Source organism: Nicotiana tabacum, chromosome 22 (genome assembly GCF_000715075.1).
Source record: "Nicotiana tabacum cultivar K326 chromosome 22, ASM71507v2, whole genome shotgun sequence".
Classification (NCBI taxonomy): domain Eukaryota; kingdom Viridiplantae; phylum Streptophyta; class Magnoliopsida; order Solanales; family Solanaceae; genus Nicotiana; species Nicotiana tabacum.
The window spans coordinates 27,711,997-27,722,214 of NC_134101.1; positions in this window are offsets into that span (position 1 = coordinate 27,711,997).

Genomic DNA, 10,218 nt, shown 5'->3' on the forward strand with positions numbered 1-10,218 from the left:
AGAAAAGTGATTGCCAAAATTGCATCTGACGGAGATCTACCACTAGACTTACTTATGGAGAGAGCACCTTCATACCCAGTAGCACAGGCAGCACCAGCAGTACCAGAGGCATTACATATAGCAGCCGGCCAGTCTGAGGAGCCGGTTGCGACTGCCCACACCTCTGAGGAGATGATCCAGATGCTCAGCAACCCTGTTGTTCCTCAGCCAAGTGATGATGAGATACAGCTAGAGGAGACAGAAGGTGTTGCGGATCCCATGCAGACTGAGACCACATAGGGAGTTCTCTTAACTCTCTACCCTTCCCTGTTCTTATTTTTGTTAAGCATTGGGGGCAATGCTTATTTTTATTCGGGGGGTGGTCTATTTTGATTGATTGGCATTGACGTGTGGCCTGTAATAACTCTTATACTATTTTTTTCCTTAATCTTTATTTTCTCTTTGGTATGTATATATTCTCCCCCTTTTCATTTGATGTACATATTCAGTTCTCCCTTATGTATATATTCATTTTACTTCGGTTTGTATATTCATTTATCTTGCTTCCCGTAGTTTATTTCGTAGCTTCTTTACTTTGCTTTCTTAGTAGTATAACTTCTTATTTACTTTAGTAGTTTTTTTTTATTTGTTAGCTTCTTTTTGAGTTTGAGTGATCAATAAGCCTTTGGTTTTCTTAATGCCACGGTTCTTTCCAAAGGTGGATTTTGTGTGAACCGGGTGGCTCATCCATCGTGGATTGAGTCTGTTTTCTTTTATGTTTAGGCAAATATAGTAGTGTTAAATAAAAGGGTCTCAAGCATGCTTCACTTGGTACCAACACATTTACCTCTGACCGTATGGTTAAAAACAAAGTTGTTGGCATAAAATAGCTATAACTGTGACCTTTTGACTCTTGTGTTGACTTCAACAGTCATCGAGTGGTTCAGATGAGCCATTTGTGATTCTCAATCTTAACTAGGGTTGTTGTGGGCCCTCGACTCCGTTCTCTTTAGCAATCCAGCAGCGTGAAAGGGGAGGTATTGAATTGCAAGGCCAAGTTCCCGTGCTAATAGTCTAGAACTTGCCTCGAATGTTTTTCTTGGCGAAATTCTAAGTGTAGCTTGGCTTGAAAAATGATTGTAGGCTCTCCTTGATCCGATTTGAAGTTTGAAATCTTCCATAGACTACTAATGTGATATCCCTAGTCAACCCATTTGAGCCTAAGCCTTTTTTTTGTTCTTTCAATAACCACGTTACAAGCCTTTATCCGTTTTGTAATGACCGTCTCTTGGCACCCAATCTTTCCTTAGCATTCTTGAGAAACAATTGGCAAAAACATAATTTTGGGGGAGATACGAGGTGTTTGAAAGTGATAAAAGGTACAAAGAAGAGAAAGAAAGGAAGAAAAGGGAAGGCAAAGAAAAGAAAGAAAGAACAAAAAGAAAAATGCCAAAAAGAAAGTGAATAAGGTAGAAAGTTGAAGGGATTCAAATAAAACAATGATGAAAGGCATGGAGTAAATAGAAAAGGAGAAAAATAAATATCATGACCAAAAAGAGTGACGTTACGTCTCTCTAGTTCCCCCGAGGAAAAAGGAATTGACTCAAAGAGTCGACAAAATATGAGCCAAAAAAAAAGAAAGAAAATGGAGTGCTTAAGGAAAGATGAAACCATTCTATTCCAACAAGCCCTATCTTAGTCCAAAAGCCTTCATTACATCCCGCAAAAACCCTACATGATTTCAAGTTGAGTGAGCTTACATTAGTAGTGATTTACCTAAGGGAAAAGTTTATGGTACTTAGAGCCGGACTTGTGACATTCTTTTGAGAGAGATGAGCGAACTTTTCACAATCCTTGCATCGAATGTTATATTCTAAAGTGAGATATGATAATGGAGAGTAGAGAAGAAGGAGTTTGGGATCCATAATGACCTACATGAAAGAGCGAGCTTCCTTGATAAATAAAGTCAACTCTTGATGCTCTAGTGTCACATTAGAACTATTGTACTCAAAAAGTCAAATCATTGCATTGTTGATAATTCATTCGTGTTGTGTGTAATTGTTGGTCCCAATTGATGTGTGATTGATTCACCTTAGGCCAGCTGAAATATCCCTTTTTCTAGTGGAGGTGGGAATTGCCTTAATTGCTTGAGGACAAGCAAAAGCTTAAGTTTGGGGGAGTTGATAAGTAGGAATTTTGACCGCTTATTTGCTCTCTTTTACTTGCATTTTAGCTCAAAAATGCTTAAAGGTATTCCCGAGAACTAATAAAATGTGCTTTCGTGCAGGAATATTGGGAGATGAGCCAAAGAAGTCAAAATCAACTCATAAAGGAGTCAAAAATAGACAAGGACCAAAACAAGGCAAAAAGGCCCACAGTGCGGACCGCACAATACTATGTGCGGCCGCAGAACAATGAAACATCACTGTCAGATGTCCTTCAAAGTATGCGGACCGCACAATTATTGTGCGGCCGTAGAAGAGGAGATTCAGAGAGTTAGTTTTTGGGCAGGCTGAAGATCTGCGGACCGCACCATAATTGTGTTGCCGCAGAATGACAAGTACGGCCACACTCATAATTTTGTGGTCCGCAGAAGAGAAGAATCAGAGAGCCATGTTCCAGTCCAAGTTCAATTATAGAGCCGCACTCAGAATTGTGTGGTCCGCACAATCAAATGAAGTGCAGCCGTATCCCACTTTTATGCAACCGCATAAGGCCCAGTTGACCAGTCAAGATCAGAGTGCGGACCGCACACAGAATTGTGCGGCCGAACAACCTCCGCATGGGCATTTTTGTCAGATATTTTTAGCTTAGTATAAATAGAACTTTTTGTCATTTCAAGGGTAACTTTTCTTTCCCTAATCAATTATTATGCATTCTATCTTAATTTCTTCTTGTATTTCTTTATTTTTCATGAGTAGCTAAATTTCTAACTAGGGTTGTGGCCCAACCCTAGTGTGGGTACTTAATAGGTGTTTGATTTAGGACTTGTTTGTGATTGGGTTAGTGATATTTAGCCTAGTTCTTGCTTGAATTCAAGAATTAATGGTTGCAAATATTGATTCATGCCTAATTGACTTAGTCTCTACTTGAGAAAGAGAGACTAAGTCTAGGAAAATTTGGATAACAAGAAATTAGGGTGAACTCAAGAAATTGATAGCCCCAATTTAAAGGGTTGAATCTAGAGATAGTAAGACCTGACTTGAGCATTTATCACTTGTTTTGTGCAATACCCATTTGGACTTGAGAAAGCCAAATTGGGCAAAATCACTCAAACTACCGAGAGGTATAGAGTGGGTAATTGCGTATGATTGCTATATTACAATCTCGACCAATCAAACTTGCCCTAGAGTTTACAACCCATTAGGTATCCACCTAGGTGGAAATCACGACCATAGATCTTTTATCATTTGGAAAACAACCAAAACCAAAAATATTGTCTTCTAGTTTTATAATTCCAATCGATAGTTTAAAGTAGAAGTAGAAATAACAAACAAGAATGTGGAAGTATAATCTAAGGCATATCATACAATTACACTAAATATATACCTAATACCAATTCTAACTCCCTGAGGATTCAAAAAGAATATGGATATCCTTGCCTCAAAAAAAGAGGTCGTTTAAGCGCAATTGGAGTTGGCTGAGGCCCAGCTTCGGGCTACAAAAGAAAATGCCTCGGTGCAGATCGAGAGGATCAAGGAGTTTCAGCATCGGTTAGATTTGGTTACTTCTGATAAGGCAGGCTTGGTTAATGAACTCGAGGTGGCAATAACCAGGTCTGAAGTGGTCGTAGCCAGATCTAAGGTGACCGAGGCCAATAAAAGAGCTGATGCTAAAGTGACCCTATTCAGGATCGATGTTGAGGTCAACCAGGCCAAAGCCAAGAGCATGGTCGAACATGCTAAATAGCAGGCTCGAAGGGAAACTCTCGAGGAGGTCAGTGCTCAGGGCTTTAATGTAGAGGCCAAAATTGAAAATGCCAAGACGGAGTAAACCAGGGCTCGAAGGCTGGCCTTCTCTGAGGAAGACTCTGATAGCTTGAGCGATTTTGAAGGCGGGGAAAATCCCGAGGATGAGGCCTCCGGTGAATACCAAGCCACTTAGGATATTTAAGTTTCTTGTTTTTCTTTTGTATTTATTCTAGGGTCAGTTTGGCCTTTTGTAAAAACCTTTGAATATAAACATAAGGCTTTTATTGACTTTTTGGTTTTTGTGTTTTTCCTTTGCTTTTATGCACTTTACAAAGGTCGGAAATGCCTTAGCATAAAATTGTGTTCGAGGGTTCGGGCAAACCTTGCCTTTATTTCCCTTCTGCCTTATAAATTTATGAAGTTGTATTCTAAGGTTGGGATTCAGATAATTTGACCAAAACCGAACTAGTGTAGCCCTTAGGCCTTTTGATCGAGTGAGTGCTTGCTCGAACTCGAAGTAAAGTAACCCTTTGGTTTTTAGTTGAGCGAGGACGGTCTCTCGAGCTCAAAGTAGAAAACAACCTTAGGCTTTATGGTCGAGTGAGTGCTTGCTCGAACTTGAAGTAAAGTAACCCTTAGGTTTTTAGTTAAGCGAGGACGGTCTCTCGAGCTCAAAGCAGAAAACATCCCTTAGGCTTTATGGTCGAGTGAGTGCTTGCTTGAACTCGAAATAAAGTAACCCTTAGGTTTTTTATTTGAGCGAGGACGGTCTCTCGAACTCAAAGCAGAAGACATCCCTTAGGTTTTATGGTCGAGTGAGTTCTTGCTCGAACTCGAAGTAAAGTAACCCTTAGGTTTTTAGTTGAGCGAGGACAGTTTCTCGAGCTCAAAGCAGAAAACAGCCCTTAGGCTTTATGGTCGAGTGAGTGCTTGCTCGAACTCGAAGTAAAGTAACCCTTAGGTTTTTTATTTGAGCGAGGACGGTCTCTCGAACTCAAAGCAGAAGACAGCCCTTAGGTTTTATGGTCGAGTGAGTTCTTTCTCGAACTCGAAGTAAAGTAACCCTAAGGTTTTTAGTTGAGCGAGGACGGTCTCTCGAGCTCAAAGCAAAAAATAGCCCTTAGATTTTATGGTCGAGTGAGTGCTTGCTCGAACTCGAAGTAAAGTAACCCTTGGGTTTTTTATTTGAGCGAGGACGGTCTCTCGAACTCAAAGCAGAAGACAGCCCTTAGGCTTTATGGTCGAGTGAGTGCTTGCTCAAACTCGAAGTAAAGTAACCCTTAGGCTTTAGTAAAAAAGGATTGTTTATGGCTTTGTCCCCTTTCTGGCTTGAAAGAGTTTCTTATCATTCGTATTTGTGAAACTTGTAACGCCTTGGCATGAAATAGGGAATTGTTCGAGAGTTCGAATAATTTTGTACTCATTAGAGTTTTCGAGGCTTGATATTATCGAAGCCTTTTATGATTTTGTTGGGGATAGCCTTTCTCACCGGTTTATGATTGATTTTGAAGGCCCGCTTTGTTACAGAATTCGGACGTCTTTGATTCGTGTTAATTCGGTCGTAGCCTCTTTAGTCCGGGATTTGCGTCTTGGGCTTATCTTCCCGTTTCTTCTTTCGAGCTTGCCCGAAGTATCAGTCCCCGAGTGGGGTGGCCTTGGCCTATAAAAATCCCTCTTTAGTTCGGGATTTTCCTCTTGGGCTTATGATCTTGGAGTTTATATAATTCAATCTCGTTGATATTTCGGATGGCAGTCCCCGATTTGTGGGGGTAATCATTCGAACTCCGATCATGGTCGGCCCTTAAGCCTGTTTGCATAATAGATCGAGAATATGAAGCAGAAGAACCTTTCTGAGGTATGAGATATCGATAAAGAAGAAATTTTTCTTTATAAGTCATTATACATGCATATATGTTTTGTGCCTGGGCTCGAGCAAACTATGCGGGCATGGTTCGTTTGGCCATTTGTCCCTTACAAATTTTTCCTATCGAGACCCTGCTGCCATGAAATAACTTCCTTGTATCGAACTTGATATTCGAGGGCAATGCCCCCTAGTATTCGAGGTTGATTGTAAAGAGGCCTCGGATACTGTTGAATTGTTCTAAGTTAGCACGATCAATGGTTGCCTCATTAAAAACCTCACCGGAAAACCCATTTGGGACAAAACCGGTTTAAGGGAAAAAGAGTGCAATGCGTGCTTTCAGACCTAAAGGCTTCATGTTGAAGAATCCATCCTTGTTTCTGGTCGAACACCTGCAAGGGTTAGTTTCAAAATACAAATGAACATGGGAGGGTCGTACCTTAGTAGTAGTATCGTTTTAGGTGTGATACGTTCCAATTGCTCGGTAGTTGTTTGTCGTTTATCATACCGAGCTTGTAGGATCCTTTTCCAACGATTTCGAGAACCTGATACGGTCCTTCCCAGTTCGGACCCAGTTTCCCTTCATTCGGATTTCGGATGTTGAGGATGACTTTTCTTAGCACCAAGTCCCTGATGTTAAAATGTTGAAGATTGGTTCTTCGATTGTAGTACCTTTCGATCTGCTATTTTTGGGCAGCCAATCGGACGAAAGCGGCTTCTCGTCTTTCGTTCAATAATTCTAAGCTCGTATTCATGGTCTCATTATTCGACTCCTCTGTTACATATCAAAACCTGATGTTAGGTTCTCCGACCTCGACCAGAATCAGAGCTTCGGAGCCATATACCAATGAGAATGGTGTTGCTCCGGTACTGGATTTCGATGTTGTGTGGTATGCCCATGGGACCTCAGGTAGTATTTCTCTCCATTTTCCTTTAGCGTCAGTCAATATCTTCTTAAGATTTTGGATGATAGTTTTGTTGGTCGATTCGACTTATCCGTTCCCGCTGGGATGATAAGGTGTTGATAGGATCCTTTTGATCTTGTGATCCTCAAGAAATTTAGTTACTTTGCTGCCAATGAATTGTTTTCCATTATCACATACAATCTCGGATGGCATCCCGAATCGACATATGATGTGGTCCCAAATGAAGTCTATCACTTCCTTTTCTTTGACTTTCTCGAAAGTCTATGCTTCAAACCATTTAGAAAACTAATCAGTCATAAACAAAATAAACTGAACCTTACCTGGGGCCGATGGGAGAGGGCCGAGGATGTCCATTCCCCATTTCATGAAGGGCCATGGGGTAGGACCGAGTGGAGTAATTCCCCGGGTTGATAGATCATGGGCGCATGCCTTTGGTATTCGTCATATTTTTGAACGAACTCCCTTACATACTTGCCCATATCGGTCCAATAATACCCTGCTCTGATTACTTTGTGGACCAGTGAATCGGCACCGAAATGATTTTCACAAGTGCCCTCGTAAATTTCCTGTAGGATGAAATCGGTATCTTCCGGTCCCAAACATATTGCCAATGGTCCATCGAACGTCCTTCTAAACAGCGTTCCATCTTCGGACAAGGTGAACCGTGTTGCCTTTGTGCGCAAAGCTCTCGATTGCTTTAGATTTGATGGAAGCTTCATGTTCTTAAAGTACTCTATGTATTTGTTTCTCCAATCCCAGGTTAAACTTGTGGAGTTTATCTCGGCATGACCTTCTTCGATTACCAATCTCATGAGTTGTACGACAGTCCCCGAGTTGAGTTCGTCATCTTCGACCAATGAACCTAAATTTGTAAAAGCGTCGGCCTCATTGTTCTGTTCCCGAGATACATGTTGCAAGGTCCATTACTTATATTGATGTAGAGTCACCTGTAGTTTATCCAAGTACCTCTGCATTCGATATTCTCGGACTTCGAAAATCCCGTTAACTTAGTTTACCACGAGGAGGAAATCACACTTAACCTCTACGACTTCCGCTCCCAAGCTTCTAGCTAGTTCGAGACATGCAGTCATGGCATGATACTCGGCCTCATTGCTAGTCAATTTTGTAGTTCTGATAGTCTGTCTAACTACATTACCCGAGGGTGATTTTAGTACGATGCCTAGTCGAGACCCCTTCGCGTTCGAGGCACCATCCGTAATGAGGGTCCAGACTCCCAAAGAGGTACCCGATTTTATCGGTAGTTCTTTTTCAATCTCGGGTATGAATGTCGACATAAAGTCAGCCACGAAGTTTGCCAATATTTGAGATTTGATGGTGGTTCAGGGTCGATATTCAATATCGTACAAACTGATTTCTATGGCCCATTTGGCCAATCAACCCGAAAGGTTGGGTTTTTGCAAAATATTTTGAAGAGGATAAGTTGTTACAACACATATCGGATGACACTGGAAATATGGTTTTAGCTTCCTAGAGGCGCTTATTAAGCGCTAATATTTCTAAGTGTGGATATCTAGTTTCGGCCTCGCCTAAGGTCCGACTGACATAATAAATAGGGAATTGCGTACCTTGTTCTTCTCGAACCAGAACTCCACCTACCGTTATCTCTGAGGTAGCTAAGTATAGGTAAAGTTGTTCGTCCACTTTCGAGGTATGAAGCAACGGCGGGCTCGATAAATACCGCTTTAGCTCTTCCAAAGCCTGCTGGCATTCCGGAATCCATGAAAAGTTGCTCTTCTTCTTAAGTAGTGAGAAAAATCGGTGGCTCCTATCTGAGGATCTCGAAAAGAATCGTCCTAGGGCGGCTATCCATCCCGTTAGCCTCTGCACGGCCTTTACATTATCCACTACCGTGATATCCTCGATAGCTTTTATTTTATCGGGGTTGATCTTGATTCCCCGATTGGACACCATAAAACAAGAAACTTGTCCGAGCCAACTGCGAATGCACATTTTTCGGGGTTGAGCTTCATATTGTACTCCCTCAGTATATCAAAAGTTTCCTGTAAATGCTTTAAATGGTCCTCTACTCACAGGGAATTAACTAACATGTCATCAATATAAACTTCCATTGATTTTCCTATTTGTTTTTCAAACATTCGGTTTACTAGGCGTTGATAAGTTGCACCAGCATTTTTCAGTTTGAATAGCATTACGTTATAACCGCAGGTACCGTACTTAGTGATAAAGGAGGTCATTTCCTGGTCCTCGTGCCCAGGTATACCTTTCGCTTGGGCAGATGCTCGATTAGCGTGATTTGCTCTAATTCTTCGACTGTTGATTTGGTAGCATCGAAATCATCGGGGACCATGAAGGATCGAGGGATCATATATTCATAATCTTCGTCAGTCTTTTGATTCTCTAATTGGGCCGAGGCTGACATTTGTGATTGCTATTTGGTGTCCCATTTCTCCTTCGAATCTGATCCATTTGTCAATGATAGTGATGATATCGAATCACTTCATCAATGACAAACATTTTCTTTGCAGTCGGTTGCTCCCCATAGACCATTTTGATTCCCTCTGGTGTTAGGAATTTTAGAATCTGGTGAAGGGTCGAGGGTACTGCTCTCATGTTGTGGATCCATAGCCTCCCAAATAGGATGTTATATCTCATGTCGCCCTCGATCACGTGGAACTTCATTTCTTGGATGGTCCCGGTCACGTTTACTGGAAAAATTGTCTCACCATTAGTAGTTTCACATGCCATATTGAATTCGTTTAGTACCAGGGTTGCGGGCACGACGTGGTCCTATAGACCAAGTTGCTTTACGACCCTTGATCGAATGATATTGGCCGAACTACCTGCATCAATTAACACACACTTAACTTGAGTTTTATTTATAAGTACAGATATTACCAGTGCATCGTTATAGGGCTGCATGATTCCTTCCGCATCTTCTTCACTAAAGGGCAAGGTTCCTTTAGGTATCTAATCTTGTGTCCGAGATCGCTTCTCTCTTATAATCGACATCTTAATACGTTTAAGCACCGACCCCTGGGGAACATCAATCCCTCCGATGATCATGTGGATGATGTGTTGTGGCTCTTCTTATTCGTTCTGTCAATTGAAATCTCTATTTTTGAAATGGTTTTTGGCCCGGTCACTTAAAAACTCTCGAAGGTGCCCTTCATTGAATAACCGGGCTACCTCCTCTCTCAACTGTCTGCAATCTTCCGTTCTGTGGCCATGGGTGCCATGATTCTTGCACATTTGATTGGTATTTCTCTAGCTTGGATCGGACTACAGAGGTCCGATAGCCGATACGATGGCGGATACATCAATGTTGAAGTTATATTCTGATAATCGCAGTGCTTTCTTAGGCCCGGTATGCTTGTCGAACCCATTTTTGTTCATCAGGCCTCGAGACCCTTGGCCTCGATCACTTCTCCTTTCGCCTCGTACAAAGTTGCATCCCGGTTCGCTACCCCTACGATCTCCGTTATATGGCCGGTATCGGTCCCTGTTCGATCTTGGTTCTCGGTCGATATCCCTTTTAATAACAAACCCAGAACCCAGATGG